Source organism: Syngnathus floridae, chromosome 3 (genome assembly GCF_059516105.1).
Source record: "Syngnathus floridae isolate MCC-2025c chromosome 3, RoL_Sflo_1.0, whole genome shotgun sequence".
NCBI lineage: Eukaryota > Metazoa > Chordata > Actinopteri > Syngnathiformes > Syngnathidae > Syngnathus > Syngnathus floridae.
In genome coordinates, this window is record NC_142415.1 from 14,610,849 (window position 1) to 14,629,218 (window position 18,370).

At 39.1% G+C, this 18,370-nt stretch overlaps 1 protein-coding gene and 2 long non-coding RNA genes across 5 annotated transcripts in view; 1 reads left to right on the forward strand and 2 right to left on the reverse strand.

Moving 5' to 3' along the window:
* Positions 1 to 18,370, reverse strand: part of LOC148400706 (CUB and sushi domain-containing protein 1-like) — a 276,392-nt gene that overhangs the window by 185,416 nt on the left and 72,606 nt on the right. The gene's annotated exons all lie outside the window — the stretch shown is intronic.
* On the forward strand, positions 5,375 to 12,481 carry LOC148400708 (uncharacterized). Its single transcript, XR_015857456.1, has 3 exons — positions 5,375 to 5,531; positions 5,609 to 5,713; positions 11,475 to 12,481. It is a non-coding gene; the product is annotated as an uncharacterized LOC148400708 (long non-coding RNA).
* On the reverse strand, positions 5,575 to 8,108 carry LOC148400709 (uncharacterized). The gene is made up of 3 exons (XR_015857454.1): positions 7,964 to 8,108; positions 6,916 to 7,006; positions 5,575 to 6,829 (listed from the first exon to the last, which is right to left on the reverse strand). It is a non-coding gene; the product is annotated as an uncharacterized LOC148400709 (long non-coding RNA).

Genomic DNA, 18,370 nt, shown 5'->3' on the forward strand with positions numbered 1-18,370 from the left:
CTCTGTAATCAATCCGCCAACAACCTGCAATTTCAATGCTTTATATTTTCCATGATGAATGGGAATGTACTTGGATGCTCAAAAACAAAGTGCAAACACAAAATACAAACACAACTTGAAGAAAAACAATTATTTTAAAGTGAACAGTGGCCACCACTGCTACAACAGTGAAGAAAACAAAGAAATGCACAAAATGCTTTGAGTTTTGTTTTTTAAACAGTGATGGATGTGCTTTTCACTGAAGATATTATTGTCTCTTGATTTTTTATAGCCTAACGTCATAAATCCATTATTTCTATGTGCTTCACCAGTTTCAGCAAAACAGAGCTCACTTGTTTGTTTGGTGCATTGGGAGCTGCAGTCATTCCGCCGATGGTCGAGCTGTGGGCGGTCTTATGGCGTGATGGCCAAGTGGGAGTGTGGGACCTCCATTGAGTGAGCAGGTTAACCATTTAAGGGGTCACGCAGTTACAATAACCTACACGCCTGAGCCAAAATGGTGAGGTACATGCGGTTATTTGTCAACGGCTGCACCAAGGGAGGCCCGGGGAAACATATTTAAACCTCAGAGTGAGGCAGCAGAGTCAGACTTTAGCTGTGGGGTGTTATCAAGAGAATTGAGTCAGAGAATAGATGAGAAATATTCTTCTTTCAACTTTCAGCCAGTTGTCTTTGAGTAGAAGCTTGGGAGTGTTACTTGCGCAACCAATGAGACTATTTCATCTTACATCATCATTGGATTGTGGCGAAGCTTTCAACATGCACTTAAACAGAAGTCTACTTTAAACTTTACATCGAATGTGAAGCATGTAAACCGTATAATTTTTCCAATGCATTTTTTGTTTTTACCTCATTCACTACCAGCCCAGTTAAAAACTACATTTTTACATCTATAGTTGTCAATGGCAGTGAATGAGTTAATAACTGATGTCAAGTTGATCTTATAGCATCTTTAATTGATGACCTGAGTCCAGAAAATGAGTGGTGAACACAGCATGAGACCGCGATGGACATTCTGGCTCTCCTTAAAGTCAGAAGTATCATAAAAGAGGATACGCGCTAATCGGCGATAGTGGCAACTGATGTGACTTTGTAATCACCCTCCGCAGCACGTACACCAACCCGCAACATTAATGGACAGGTATTACAAATAAAAAAATAAAATGTATATTTAATCTTAATGACAAAGTATTGCGGTGAAATTAACTGTATACCTCAGGTCTACAATAACCTGTATCTTTGGCAGACGCAACCTCTGTGAAGGCATACTCCATCACAATTGTGTTCATAATGAGGTTCTACTCTGGCTGCCAAAGTGTCAATTAGATGCATACTCTTACTGTGGAAACAGAAGAGATTGTTTGTGAAAACAAGAGCTAATCATTGTGAGTTTTGTGGTTACATGTCTCTTGCTTTTGTTGTTAACTATCTTTTGAATTACAACCTAAATGGGGAGATTCACAGCTCTAATTAGCCAGTCGTCATCGGGAAAAGGCATTATTGCGGACAGCTATAATCACACAACTCATTTAAACATTGTCAGTCAATCAATAGATCTTTATAAAATAATTTTCGTACAAAAGTCGGAACTCACTTTTAACCATTCTTCCCGCCACTCGTTTGCAGGAACACACATTTGCATACACATCTCAGTTTCAGAACATTAAGTGCACACTTCAAATACACAGCCAAAGGTTGATTAATAGTATACAGTAAACCATATACCGACACTTAATCCAATCCAAAAGGGACTAACTGATCACCTTTACAGCTTCAACTGCAGGATGAACAAGAAAACTGCTTACGCTACCTTGACAACTTGGGGGCGGAGCTACAGACAATAAAGAGACGCATCTTATATCACTCGTGGATGCTAATTCAAGCTATCTGAACTTTGATACTCTGATGCTCTTAGAGGTGCTGAGGTCCAGATTACAACACAGTGGAGACAGAGCTTTCCCTAAAGTGCCTTTTACACAGACTGTTCAAATGAGATTTTATCCACCGTTTTTCTGGGTCACTGTTCTGTATAAACAGCACAGACAAGGAATGGAAGCTCAAGCCATTCCTAAGTCAAAGCTGGGTTGATGCCGTGTGAATATACGAGGGTGCGCGGTCAGGAGTATGATCCTCACTTCTTCTGCCCTCTTTTGAAAAAAGCACCAGACATGTCGGCGCCTTTTGCACTGGCTTAAGGCTGGACTTTCTACGGCTCTGATGCGGCTAATTTGCAAGATCTCACTGTAAAACAGGCTTATTCCTGCCCTCTAACTGTGGAACAACTTTCTGCTCCATATTACCTCACAAAGAGTGGAGTTTTTATACTTTGCTTGACTTATGAAAAGGATGGATTTTGATATTTTGAAGACCCTTCTGTTTGTGTTACCTATTTTTAATGAATCCATCCATCCATCCATCCATGAGAGAATACTTGATTCTAAAAATATTCAACAGTGCCTGCCCTAGTGGTTATCATATTGTTGAGAGTTTGAATTGTTGTTTTCTACTTGGGGTTTTCACTGACGGCTTAAACCTTCACTTTCATATTCACAGCAAATTGCCAGTTGCAACAAAATTGCTGTGAAGATGAGTGGGAAAGTTTAAGGTGATAACTAAACAGAAGTTTGGTTTTGTATAATTGTGGTCATAGGACTCCGCTTACGTCATCATTCTATGAAGTGTTTTGGAAACGTTTTCCCTTCAGTCTCTCCTGGAGATGATCCTGTCAAAACCTCTTGGCTTTAGGTTTTCTCGCTAGAGCAGCGGTGTTCTGAGTCAATGAAGGGGAAACACACTCAAATACACAAAACCATCAAAGTGGAAAAGACGTGCCAATGAAAGTCATCGATGCCTCACTGTCTTGGCAATGCATTCGCTAAAAGAAGGGGGAAAAAAAAGAAAAACTAAGCAGTTTGCTCAATATTTGACTTCCCCTTGGGGTGAGCTAAAAGAAAAAGCGTATGAGTTGCATTCTTGAAAAGTCAACCTGTAAATTTGATAGAGCATAAAGTTGACACAAAAAGACACACACTGGCTTTTCCTTAAATGTACTGCAGCAAGAAAACAACAACAACAAAAACCAAGGATACTTTTCAGTCAAGGCTAAGTAAATATGAACTGATTTGAAATCCACTGAGTCAGCAATGTGCACAACATGTCAGGTTTAGCCATAGTAAGCACTCATTGCTATAATTTTGTTTGAAGTCTGCATGCACACGGCTGAGGTTTTGTGGTTATTGTCTGGTATAAACTGCAGCTTGGGTTCGTGCTGGCTCACAATAAACTTGCTGACACACACACACACACACACACACACACACTCGGAAGGTGAAAGTCACACAGTTTCATCATTTTCTGCTTCGTGTCATTTTCTTCATCTCTAATCTTCTCCTCAATAAAGTTATTTGTCCTCGACAGTTCAATCAATTTCATCCAACAATAATGTTTCTTTTATTGCAAAGCAATATTTACTTTCGGCTATTTGTCTGTGTAAGAGCATCAAAACAAAAACGAAAGGCTATTCTTTTTATTGTCTTGAGTGCCACACTGCTGTTTTCAATGCTTTAAAGAAATCAGTCTCTTTTGTTTTCTTGTTGGTAAAATGTCTTTGTTATTGTGATTGATATTTGTTGATTCATATTTTGGATTACATCACGCTTGGTTACGTGCATCGACAAAGACAAAATAAACCAGGTGTGTTTTTTCCCCCTTTCTCTTTTTTAGTCTGTAGAGGAGAAAATATAGATACCGTATTTCCCTGAAAATAACACGCACCATGATATGATACGTCGCAACAACAACAAACATGACAGTTGTATATGTATCATTCAAGCCCTGTTTAGTAAAAAGCAGCATTCATAAGTGAGGCCCACAGCTTAGAGCTCCAACATTTGCTACATGAGCAAGGCCAGGAACATAAAGCAAGCAAAGTAAATATTCATCTTAACACTGGCATGGCAAGATGGCCATTAGGTTCAAACTACTACTTTAGAATAAGCCACTGCTTCCTGCATCTTCATCACCTTTATATTCAATAGCCCAGATTCCACACTGAGTAAGTCAGTTTGTGAGTAAATTAAGACAAGCTCATCATTATTTCAGGATTTCAGTTTGTTGGTGAACCATGAGATTTATAATAAACAAAATGGTTGTCTTGGCTAAATGAAGAAGGGGGAAACGCTGGTTTAAATTGAGATGTAGCACGCAAGGTTTTATGAAAGAAAGCAGAGAAACCCTTGAAAGGAAAAAGGCCAGACAGGGTTGGAAATAATCACACTGTAAATTATTTAGCGTCCTTTCTCCGGGGAATTAATGGGGTTGTGTCAATTCTGGTATTTACCTAATTAGTTACACCTACTCTGGTGCTATGTCTTCTTCCAGCCAGAATTCCACTGGAGGCAAAGCTGACTTAGCAGGACTGCAAAGAATCCCTGCGTCACTATCTGTGGAGGTCTACTTCCTATTTTCCCTCCGCCTGCGTGGAGCTTATTGGTCTCTGCGGGTTTTGGGAGCTGGAGAGACAAAAAACGAGCAAGACTGATCGAGATGCTCTGCTGCACGATTTGGTGTCTGTGTGTTTGTCCCTCGGTGAAAACACTTGCTTTGCGTGATAAGAGGCCGGAGAATAGTCTGCATGTGTGTGGATCTCAATGCACAAATGTGGACAAATGAGATGCTTATACATGCATGGTATGGTTTGGATTTTCACTGCAGGTACACGCAAGTATATAAATCCAATTTAGTGCCTTTGTGTATTAATGCAAGTTATGAATAATAAATTACTTAAAATATGTTGTACGTGACTCAGAGGTTTAAATTAAGATACCATAACAGTGACATTCTACTGCGCTCGTAGAAGAAGGTGGCTGTGAGATGTAGATTTTTGGGGTTTATTAAATGCGTTGCTAGGCAACCTATTCAACTTTCAATTTGCAACTAAGAATTCCGTTATGAGCACGGTGTTCTGATTAAATAGCTTGTCTTGGATTTATTAAAAAGAGTGATTGCAAAAACGCACGCGCCTTCAAAGTGGCCTGGAGATGAGCAGTGCACAAGTCGCTAGTGATAACTCGTGAAATCACAAAATGTGACAATTTTCAAAATGAATGCCTATAGAATTCACATCTCGTGAAAAATCCACAATCCAGATATGAGGGCCACCCTCAGACTTCATGGGAATTTCGCCATGCCTCCAAAAGGCACAAGAACGCCACAAGGAATTTACTCAAAGGCAACTGGGAGTAATGCTCCACATTGAATTTTCTTAGAATAACCAAAAGGAAAATATCTTTTAATATGCACAAAGGTGCAGAAAAGGGGAAAAAAGATCAAAAGCAAAATATTTATGTGACTTTTAATTCCGAGAGGGGAACAAGGCAGATAACAAACAAGCAAGGATGAATTAAAACATGTCGAAGGAGGGGGCAGGGGGCGGAGCTCTTTGCATATTATACTTGTATACTGGCCCTTGGGGCTCTGATCCTCTATGCTATTCATCTGTAGGGATGTTGCTGTTTCACATGAGCTAGCAGGTTGTGCTTGGGAAAGTAAAACATGCACATATGCATACTGACATGAAAATACACTCACATATATGTAATTTTTTAAGGCTATGGGAAAACTTGGGGGCGGAGATGAACTGTAAGCTGGAAAACAAACAAGGAATGAGATCTTCCAATGTCATTGACACTCCTGAGAGCAAGACAAGCACAAGGTCAGACAAACATTTCTTGCAATATTCTCGGGCTCCTCTGTGGGCTGAAATATGTCTCGCCAGAAAATAAATTTCAAGTGCTTGTATTTGAATTTGATTCGAAAACTTGAATAAATGCATTGGAGAAGCTGAATTTGTCAACACACGCACAGTTTTGGTTTGAGTCGAACTGCTATTTTTGCATATTCCTATTTTACCGTTATTTTTGTTAGCTTATTTTCTGATTGTTCTTTCAAATTGTATTTATATTTGACCTTTCAAGGAGTCAAGGATATTTTATTGTTGTACCAACAAATGGCACCAAATAAATTCCCAAGGTCTGTTCAACGGCAGGAAAATCTGAATGAGCATGAGGCTATGGTGCTAGTTTTGAGTAGCTAATTTGGAGTCGTTGAAAAATACAACTTTTTAAAATCAGTAAATAATTATTTATACATATTCATCGTTCAATTTCCCCTAAATACCTTGAGTAGCTAATTTGGGGGAGTTGAAAAATACAATATTTTGAAATCAGTCAATAATTATTTATATTCATCGTGATTTCAATATGCCCTAAATAGCTTTGTGTGCTGAGCAACAGCAAACCCAGTTCTAATTTTGTTTCCACCATGCGCAAACAATGAGATCTTTAGGGAAACACTGAAAACAATTTCGCTTTTATGGCAGTTTTTAATTTCTTACAACCTGGGACAGCGGTGCAAAAACTGTAAAATGCCAGTCATTAGTTTGCATTATAATAGGCCACTGGAAACTCCCTGCTTATGACGTCATTGTTTCATTATGCTTATCTTCAAAAACTGCTTGGCAAGCAAGCTTTGTTTTGTGGACATTAGCAGTAAAGCCCTGTGGAGTCATCCAAACTATATTTAAAACCGAAGAAGTGTATATCAGAGTTGTTCCTCACCAGTAAACATTTTAGTGGGTGAACCTACAGATTTGTAGTTGCTACATGACTGCAGTTCAGTTTTTTTTCCCCTCAATCGGCGTCCAGGGTTTTGTCCGCCTGAGACATGCTCCAGCGGTACAGAAAGTGCATGGATGAATGAAGGTGTGTTTCTTTTCCTGCATGCTCCACAACCCAGGTCGAAGTTCGCAGGGTAACTTGCTGGACTTCCCCTGTGAAGGTTGTTTCTGAAATGAATTGTCATGTTCACAATGTCAACTTCAGTGCAGTATTGGTGCACTGGTGTATAATTTCCCACCTGCATGTTCTAGGCGATGTTTTTATTTGGAATGGCATCATGACCATATGAGTGATGGAACGACATGCTGGATATTGAAGTCAACGTGACCCTGTGTGGGTAGAGCTTTTCTGTATTCAATATTGAATTGGTTGTTCTGACCACACCATTGAAAATGTTTCTATTTGTATTTGAGTGCCCTGAAAAAAGTGAGCTTATCATCTTTTGTCATGCTGTACTGGAATATCAAATATGAGTAATGGATAGCTCACAAAGATGGTTCTTACGACAATGCGCTGTAAAGTGTGAGGTCATGCTGTACACAAAAAAAAATGGTTGTTAGATTCAGAAACATTCTTTCTCTTAAACTTGGACCTTTAGTTTTTTCCAGTCTTAAATTTTCATCCTGCCAAGACATTTTTCACAATTCTATGCTTTCAAATTAGGTGAGAGTTTGGACAAGACCATTTTCATTTCCCTGTGTACAAAGACTCAAAAGGCATGCCTGAATGAATGTGGAGAATGAATCGCGAGCTCTGACATTTTTCCTCATCAAACATCTTAAAGGTAAACTAGACCAGCACTTTCTCGGATATGTAGCCTTTGACCTCACAAATGTTCGGTATAAGTGGGCAAAAAATACACGCACAAAAAATCTTGGAGAACCTTCTTTCATTTTGTGTAGGCGCTAAAGACCTTTTTTTTTTGTCCAAACAGAAAATTGGATCTACCCGCAACATATAATTGATGAAACTCCTTTCCACAAATAAAATTCCAGAACAACATATCATTTCTCCTCTACCGTGCATAATGTATTCAAGATCAAATAGAATTATCTGATCGTTCATGATAGGTGCCAATAATAACCTCCCTCAAATACTGACGCTCTCTGAATTATATTACCGGCGTGCTGCTGAAATGCTTTCTGCCTGTCGTCAAGAAATTTAACAGGATAAACGGACAGACAGACAGACAGATTTCCCTGGATAATAAGCATGGATGCTAGGTCTTATTAAATTCTTCCTGAGGAACTTCTCTGCGAAGGAAAGCAACGTTTGACTGCTTTTACCAAGGTTGCAGTAGACGGCAGCGCGATGACGGTATATAAACAGCAACTGTGCTATTATTCCTGAGGCTGCATCACTGGTATGTGAAAGAGGCAATATTGTAAAGGCACCTTAAGGTAGTAACTTACAATATAGTGTAAACAGGCTAACAACTTCACTTAAAAGAGATGAAAACTTGAAAGCTTTGTGATGCCGTATTATAAACAACCGGCAAACTTTACTGCAAAACCCTGAACCAAGGAATCAAGGATTATGTGTTAACATTGAAAACTTTTTGAACATTTTCAAAGTTAATGTTACATGGCATAATGGCAATATTCATAGGTACAAAGTTAGTATTTAGGGAGGTTTATTTCACAGGTAATACACTGTACGCTATTAAGCACCATTCTAGCATACGTCTTTTCATTTCTGGTTTGTTTTATATACTGTATGTGATGCAATGCGAAACTATAAAGGAAAATTTGTGTGTATTCTATTTGCACAAGGAAATGTATAGTGTATCATCCTTTAGAACAGTGCCATCTTTAGCATGACAAATTAAGACAGGGAACAAATGCTTATAACGCAAGACATCCATCTTCTTGTGTCAGTCTGCATACATACAGTCGTGTACAGTGCGCGCAAAATGAGCCTACAGCCTTTCCATAAATTACATCATGTTCACGCATGATTAGGCAACGGATATTAAACACATACCCACATATGCAGGATCATTTAACTAAGCGGATACTGACTTTTGCCTTTAGCGTTTCCCATGACAACAGAATCCCATCAACACTTGCAAGTAACCTTTTGCTGTGGTAGTTATCATGCATTAACATTCTGTTAAAAAGACAGATAAGGCTAAAAGCTCCGGAAATCTGGTAAGAAGGAATGGTGCTACAGATACTATTCATGGACAAAGACATCCATTTATTTATTTATTTATTTATTTATTTATGTACTTATTTACACGATTACTTTTGGATCAAGTAGTGAGTAACTACAACTAATTACTTTTTTAAACATTCCAAACATTGCAAATCATCATGCGTAAATTGATTATTCAGATCGGTCTAGATATTCTGCAAAGTACTGTGACAGTGTTTGAGGAATTGAAATATGTGCACCACAGCTTCAACTTTGCATAGAAAACAGGGGAGAAGTAAAGCCCAAAGCAGCTGGCTGCAATCTCCCAATGAGTCTGGTCTCAGAGGGGTGCGACTCCCAAGGAGCTTGACATCCTGTCACCGTCGCATGAGCATTATGCATGAGACTCTCTTTCCATATTTCATTTGTGTGCACACACAAACGTACAGGGAGGGAAGAACTGCTGTTTGTATGGTGGATGCTTAATCTATGAACGTGTTTAAAAGGGCGGGGAACGCAATTTCTGACCACTAATAGTGCAGTCAGCCCAAGCATAACCCAAAGTCGAAATGTGAAAAAATTAAAAACTCAAATCAAGTTGAATTTTATCCTCTTTGCATATAAGTCAGAATCACAAAGAAAAGAAAGAGAGAACGCATAAAATGAAACATCCAAATTGGTCTTATTTTATTCCATCTCAGTTGGGCGCAATTTTAGATATTAGCTAACAATAGTGATGAAATTTGTTTTCAGAAAGCGAAGATGAACTTCATTATAGCTGTCAAAGTAAAAATAGGAATAAAATAGAATCAATTATATTGTGCAATTTATGAAAAAAAATCCTTTGTTTAGCATTCAGATTTTTCACTTCTTTGGACAGTTTGGGTTTTCAACCATCTTAACTGTTATATAAGTGTCTAACAGGTTAACCAATGAGCAGTAAAACTAAACACCCAAATTTACTAATCACCATTAAACTTATGGTAGACATTTGAGGTGAGTCTCTTCACATTACCACTGAATAGAAACAACTATTGGAGCACATTGTAGGGGGAAAATGTCAATTTAAATTGCTGCTTTAATCCTGTTAAACTGAGCAGAGAGAGCAGAGAGAGTTTGCTACGCTTTCCGCTGCAACTACATTTATTTTCTGGTTGTATGGTCATATCATTTTTTCAGGTTTTCCATTACTGGTAGGCTTCTGTCATGGTTAAAGATCCATTCAAGCCATCATGCTACATGGATTTTTACTTTGCAGGTTTGAGTTACAGAAATATTGACTTGTGCTTCTATTATTGTGAGCTATCACTTCAATTACTTTTCAATGTAGTTTTTATCCCATTCTATTTCTGACATAAAATACTGCATTAATGTTTGATAGTTATCGTAAAGTTATATTATTGTTCTGTCGTCGTACAAACTTTTGGAGTTTGAGAGAGCGAAAACAGAAGCATTTTTAGCAGACGTCGTCACAAACATGCTTATTCCAATCTCTTGTTTGAGTGTGTGTGTTTTATAACGAGAAAATCCAAAATAAAATCCCATCTTTGTCCAGGCGGTTTTGTCTGAGACATACGAACCAATTGAACGAACATATGCAATTTGGGGCTCAAATGTAATTCCACTCCAATTCAACTCCAGAGAAATAACCTCCTGCTTGTCTGGGCCGGATGCTAATTTGAGATCTTTAAATGGTCTTTCTCTCCTTAAACAGCAGTGACCTTCTTCCGTCTGCAATATTCAATGCTTGAAGGGCAGCGTGACGCGAGATAAAATGTGATTACCTGTTACGCACAGATGTATTGTTCATTAACACTTGTGCACTGGCAGCAGGTTAGGCTTTACAAATTGCACATGTAATAAACAAGTATATTTGAAAAGTGTATTGGCAGGGTAACGCGGAAGCAGCGAGAGGAGCAGAATTGCAAAGAGGTTTACGCAGCCATATAAATGATTAGATTCATAGGGGTATAAAGCCATTGTATATTTTAACGATTATTGATAGTGAGGGAGAGTGAGACGAGCAGGAGCAGAGAGAGATAAAAGGAGCGAGGTGGAAAGGATCAATGGAAGAAAGTCTGGTACTTAAAGAAATGAAAAAGTGACCATAGATGAGTTATGAAATGGCTCAATCCTTGTCACCATTTGAGAGGAAGGAAGAGAAATGGCTGCGGGAAAAAAAGAATGGGCTGAGGTTCTCAGCAGGTAACAAAATTATCAGTACTGTACATTAAATCGATGTGAAAATGAATATTCTTCTGTCCATATCACAAACTTCAACCCAAAGAGGAAAAGACAATTCTATGCAGTTTTAAGTTTGTGGCACAAGTTGTTACTCTCCGCATCTTCAAAGTCACAGATACAGATAGAAGGCGTTATCGGGTCTCCTTTTGTGTCCTCAACCTGAACTACGTTGCAATGCATAATGTTGGATTTTAAAGTGAGAAAGTAACTTTTAATCAAAGGCTGTCAAGTATCAACCTACTTTTCATCATAAAAATAAAAAAATAAAAACATACTGGCAACTTTCTTAGTGTTGAAAAATATCCAAACCCACTTTATCTCTACTTTTCAGCTTACACAGTCTCAACTTCCTCAACTTTAAAGATACCATTGCCTGATACATGTGTGGATGTGAGTGTATTGATAATCTCTCCACAGGCTCCTGCTCTCCTGCGTCTATTGGCTTTAAGTTTGGTGCCGGCCTCATCCTCAGTCACTGAACCACGAAGCCAGGCAGCCAGCGAGAAGCTTCATCAGCCACCCAGCAAGTCAGTCAACCATCAGTAAGCCTGTCAGCTGGTTATGTGCTTCGTTAGTCAAGCGACCTGGGAGCCAATTGGTCGGTCGACCAGTCCGACAGCAGCTCGACCAATTAGTACAAAACCTTTGAGCTGGTAGGTGATGGTTTGATAGGACAGCTTTACGAGGGCGACTTTTCGTTATTTAAATCTTAACGTCCTCATAACACGTTGTTTGAAACACAATTAGTTGCACCACACTTTTTTTTTTTTATTAAGGTTGTAAAACATAACTAGAATGGCAGTCAGTCAAGCGTAGGCACAGATGGTCAAGGCCGAACAACCCTAATTTGGATCAGCACCAAATTTTGCGGATACACACCCCTTGTATGTCTGACTGTCGTCAAAAGACTGATGCATAACTCACTGTGGAAAATGTTAAGAAACAGCTCACATTGTGCATCAGATCCAGAGTTCAGAAGCCCCAAATTAGACAATCAACAACTTCTGTTTGTCTGCTAACACACACACAAATATACCCTATATACAATTGTCACTTCAAGTCCTAGTATGAAGGAGAAAAATGGAGCATCCAAGATCTGCGTTTGTCTCATTTGGTCAGACAGCTTGTTGACAGCGTTGTCTTGATTTTGATGCTGTCAATTATTCATTTGGCAGAATGCAGTTTGGACCGCAAGGCCTCTTATTAAATTATAGACATTGAACAGAATGGCTCCACCAGCACAAAGACCGGCGAAACCGAGCGGGCATGCGAGTTGGTTTGTTTCAGTTTAGGCTCACAGCTGTGGCAGAGGCGTCGGGGTGTGTACTACATCTGCCTGCGACGGCGGGGCAGGCGCGTCTGCTGGGGAGGTGATGAGGAAGCGCTAAATCATGGATGGCCTCAGATGCTGTCACTGGCCTTGAAGAGCACATTTATTATGCAGGCTGTCAAAAGTGTGATGCATTAAAAACCCCAAATGACTCTGGCAACTTTAGTTGCTACTATGAAGTGGAGGCGTGTTTCATTTCCATTTATTCGGGCTGAAGAAAGCGATTAAAAATATAGTGAGCAATTTGTTGAGCGGCTATGTTGTGACTAAAATGTCCAGAATTGTTACTGTGTGCAAGTTAAATCACATTATGAACATGTGGGTAAGGCGTACGATATATATATTTTTTTTTTTACGATTTAATATGTGTCAGGCCACAAACACGGCAGAACTAATGCGCACGGATTTTAAAATGTTGTGAATTGCTTTTTGGGCAAAAAAAAACCATAAAATGGAGCGTAATTGATGTAAAAGGGGAAAAAAATTTTTTTTTTTGTTTATAATCCCCAAAATATTTGTTCTTAACGAAGCCTTAACTAATCTTCAGGTGCAAAATCTGTCTAAATATAATAAAATAAATATAATAAAAATAGAGGGATATGAATCATTTACAAAGGCCAGAAACAGCAATTATTTGCATCAGGAGCTCAACATGGCGATGCAGTTGATCACAGCAGAAACATACCCCAACAACCCATAAGATCAGCCATCTGGACGACTTTGTATCGGGCTGCTGTATCGGATTGGCATTTGATATGACCCTCCTGCTTTCTGTTGAATAGACTATACTTTTGTAAGAATGCGGTGTGTAGCAATGTATTGCTTTTGGCCGCGCGTAACGTTATCTTATCAGTGGCAGCATGCTAACTTTTGTACCAGTGTTCTGTAATTTGGCTATTTAGTGATTTCCTGCAGGCAGGCCTTGTGTGTGCTAGTTTTGTGTGCTGGAAAAACAACAACTGTTAAATATGGCTGCAATTCAAAGCCTATTTCAAAGAGACAATCTACTTACAAAATGAAACAAATGGGCCGCATGGCACATTGTTGTTGCTGCGAAGCCACAAGCATTTAAAAGGACACTACCAAATACATGACGGTGGGATGCTCTTCAAATAAGCTTTGACTCGTTTTCTTTGACACTTTGTGAGCTGTTGGGAGCATGCGCTTGCTTGCTCTGTCTCTTTTGCCCTGTGGTTACTGACACACCACATTCACTTGCGCTGCTCATGTGAGCTGCACGTCGGCTGCCCTGCGGCTCTAATAAAGCTTTTTTAAATAGCGGGGTGTCAAAACTTAATTCATGCTGACGATGGCATCAAAAGTTGAAGAGTTTATTTATAACTCAAAAACAACACAGTGACACAGAGCCAGCTGCTCAAAGTGAGTTGGCTATCATTGTGCTATGAGGCACGGCAAAGTTTCAGTGACTAAACTTAATTTGAAATGATGGATGGTCTGAATGGATTTTTAGATTTTTTTTGAGCATTAAGTGTAATATGTTGGGAAACAGCCAAGGATGGCCATGTGCATAGCTCCCTCTTTAATCAAAAAGTCATCATTTAACATAACATAATGTGCAGAATTTTGCCCAACACCCAGGAGAATAAACATGATCAAGTCTAAGTCAGCTAATTTACAAAATTTCCTTTGCTGCTGCTCTGCATTGGTGTACTCTCAGTTTACTTCTATCTCATGCATCCCTGGCCGCCAATTAGTTCCGCCCCCATGGTGAGGTATTGTCCACCTTGAAAAATATCATATTTAAGTGCTGTTTAATGCTCGGCCCTAAAACTTTCCAACACAAAAAGTATTCATCCATCTTGTATTAGTCCACCAACCTTTGGGATTCTTTTTTTGTCTTCTAATTTTAGCCATTTGCAATTATAGATATTGAGCAGCAGGGAAGCGCTGGAGTGTGAGTTGTGATAGTGACTCCCCGGGGCTGCTGCTGTAATATTGGAACCTGATTGCCTGTGAACTTCTTTCATCAGACATACAAATTAGAAACACTTTGTTTGCGTGGCACCTTACATATAGTGTGAAAATGAAAGAAAGGTATGTGGAGGTGCAGATGTAGTAAAAATTAAACTGGAGGCGGGGGGGAATGGCATACAGGAAAAGTTAATCTAGATAAGCCTACAGTAGAGAGTCACTAGGGAGCCTCAAGATGTGCATAGACAATGGGTAAGTTTTGCACAATTGGAGTGAGGAGCCACATTAGGAGCAGTTAATCTACAGTTGGAGAGCAGTGCACTGCGGGATCTAATCTCCTTCTAACACACACACACACACACACACACACTATAAATAACACATAGACATTAGTGGGCAGAGTGTATTGTATATGAGGGGCAATCCACTGACACTGTATATCCAACTAATTCTATTTGCAGCCAAACTGCTCTCACACAGGAATAGCTGCTGAATCAGAGAAGGCGGGGAAGAGGGTGGTAGCATCAGTGTCGCTATAGAAACAGCAAGCTTGAAAAGGGAACACAGAGAGTTTGTGCGTTTGTGTTTATAGTTAAGGTATGTGAGTGAATGTAGACATTTGAAGGAAGTTTATACAGCCATCAAAATGTTCAGTCCGGTTTGGGGCAGTACAGTTGGGATTCTCTAGACAGGTTGAGCATTTGGACATTTGATATACCACGAATGACAGGTGTCCCGACATGTTTCTGTGAGCTTTGAACACGCCATTATTTTTAATGGGGACATGTTGCATAAACCAGACTCTACTTTGAGAACAATGTGAAATTTATAAGAAAACACTGAAAGAAAAATGTAGAGTTAAGAAATGAGAGGTAATGAGAGTGTGGGAGTATGTTAGCCTTCATATTAAAACAATGAAATTTTTTTGGGACATTTTTTAGATTGAGGGAGAAAAACTAAACAAAAGAAAGTAATCCTTTGTAAAATATGACAAACTTTCACTGGGAAAACGCCCAAATCTATTTGAAGATAGTTTAATATTCACATTTGAATATTCAATTCAAATGCCAAACAATGGTTGGCTTGATTACTTAATATGTCAGAAAGGACATAAATCGATGCAGGCTTGCTGACTTCTCCGGAAATCTTTTATACAATGCTATGACACATTATCCTGTCACATTGAATGTGTGGTTTTTATGGTTTGCATGTTTTGTTTGCTTAATTTATAGGACAAGGCTAATTATTAATTGAACATATTTTTCTTCTGAATGATTTATTAGCTCCCTTCACATCTAAAAGAAGTTTCCATTGGCAGTACAGTCTTGTGCTTAAAGATGGCTGTGATGGGCTCCAGCTCAAAAACAGGATGCCTTGCGGAAAATTAATGGATAGATAGCCACATGTGGTCCGCAAAGTTTGCGGAAAAAAATAGTTGGATGTTTCTATGAAGTGGTTTGCTGGCTATATAGAACATCAGCAGCCTAATTGATGCAGTAAGTGACCACCTGCTACTTCCTGATTGAAAACTGCCTAATGTTAACAATACTAATTGTAAAGTCCGGGAACTGTGTGCAAGTGCAAGCTAGATATCTGCACAACAGTTACACTCCACAGCACCTCATGCCCATAAATACAGAGTTGGCAGTTAGCTCGTACCAGTGTAGTAGCAAGCTGTTAAACTCGAAAAAAAGACCAACTAACGGACTTGAGTGATGGAAAACCAACTTTTGAACCCCACTTAGAAATATTTGTTAAAACATTAATAGTTGAGTACAAACTTTGGCGACTAGCTGGAGCAACACACAAAGGCACGTTCGCAAATGGGCACACACGCACACACAGCCCATCTGTCCACCGGCACTGGAGTCAAGGATGCTCGTTGACAAGTTGATTTATGCCGCTGTCGTCAGCTTCTATCTCTCACTCTCTCTCCGAGCCATCAGGAGTAATGACTTGTGCTCCAGATGCCCACTAAGTTTTTTCCACAGTTCGTCTGCCAATCAAAGGCAAACAAGCGCACATGAAGACACAAGCACATCATGAACAATACCAAATATTACAATTGTTACGCATTATAATGTCATCAAAAAGCAGATGATTTTTTGTGTGTGTTTTTTTTTGTCGGTGTGCACGTTCCACTAGGAGTAGATTTGTCAGGTAGACACGCTGCGGCAACTAGACAATGATCACCAAATTAGTGCCTTTAGCACCATATGGCAAAAATCTTAATCAGATGTTTGCAGAGGATAAGGAGGATACGAGACAAGTCTTTTTATACAAAAGATTTCTTTAAATAAAAACAATATTTTTACAAGGTTATTTTTTCCTTTACTCTGACGATATTTAATAATTACATAATCATCTTGAACCCAGTTTAAGAGGAGTTGGCCATCTGCAAAACTGCTGCTTATTTTGAAGTGGATAAAGTTCAGGTTACTGTCACTATTCAGCACTCATCAAAGTTTTGCTCACAAGTGAAAGCAAAAAATTTATAAAAAAATAATGATGTTGAATGACGGCTGATGAAAACTCGTTGAAAAAATGCATTGCTCTGATCTGTATAGAACTGGCTTCATGCAAAAAAAAAAGGCCAAAAGCACAATAAAACAAAGTGCCAAGTTAGAATTCGAAAGCGCAAACTACACTAAATGCTAATTATTGCCGTTCAGATTTTTTTCAAAGCTTTGTCAATCACCAGGTTTTCAAAGCATCACAAGGCTTTGAACAACATGATGACGGCGTAAAACAAAAAAAGATAAATGATCAGTGCCAGAATGGATGCAAAACTCTCTCAATGGATTACAAAATTAGCATATCTGAAGGTAACAAGTGCCAACCACAGGAACAGCATTTCCCTCCAACAGGATGGACCCTTGTCCATTTTTAAGCATATCATTAAATTGAACTCACGATTGTACTGCCAGACAGAGCCACTTGAAATGGGTCATACCTTTTTTCCTCCATGTTATATTATGATCTACCGTGACAAAGTACATTCATTCAAGCCCTTTGATAAGTGACTGATAATCTGAAGTGGTACTGTAAAAATGATGGCCTTCTTTGGTACTGATGATGACCTACTAAAATGGCTGCTTATTGAAGCAGCAGGTGGAAATGGAGCTCATTTTACAGTTTTGCTCAGTCGCTTTGCTGCTTTATATTTGATGAAAAATTCAGTAGTCAAGTAACACTTTTCTGTATATGGTAAGATTGGTTCACTTTTCCTGTCTGCGTGAATTCGTTGACAAACCATCACATTGTGATAGAGAAAGGCAAGTATTACCTTGCAAACTCATTTTGAGACGGACGGACAGACAGACAGTCCACCACTGCTCCAGTCACTGCAGTGTGTCTGGTTGTCAGGCCTATTAGCTCATTTAGCAGCGAGCGTGATTGGACTAGGAATTACATGACTATCATTCATCGAGCCAATGATAAACGGACAAACCCTTTTCTCAGTCAGCCCTACAGTATTTTTATTTACACTGAGCTCCTGCTCCTTAATATAAATTCCCCGTCTCCGTCTGCCATCCCTACGTCACTCTCGCTTTATTACTCCTAACACTTCCCTAACTATGCAGTCATTTATTTAAATACTACCATTACGGCTCATAAAGTATCTATAATCTAGACAATAAAAGAGGACAAAAGGCTATAGTGCCATATTAACCGTAGCATGTGGAGCACACTTGAATGCTGACTACTCCACCGATGCAGAGTCGACGTCTGACATAACAATATTTTTCTTTGAGCAGTCAAGAAGCATAATGAAAATACCCTATTGTCTGCGCCTCCAATAATCAGTGTCATGCAATTGACTAAAATAAAAATTTCACAAATAGAATAGATATTTTACTTGAGGCACAAAAGACGCGCAACGAACCAACACAGCAGGACAGAATGCAACAATGCAACAATTGGCAGGACCTCATCCTATCTTTGCTCACTGCTCACCATGCACACCACCACCTGCACTTTCTGATCCTTCAGTTGTTTTAACTTCTTTATTTCCAAAGTCTGCACTACCTTTGGTCAATCTACGTTTCAA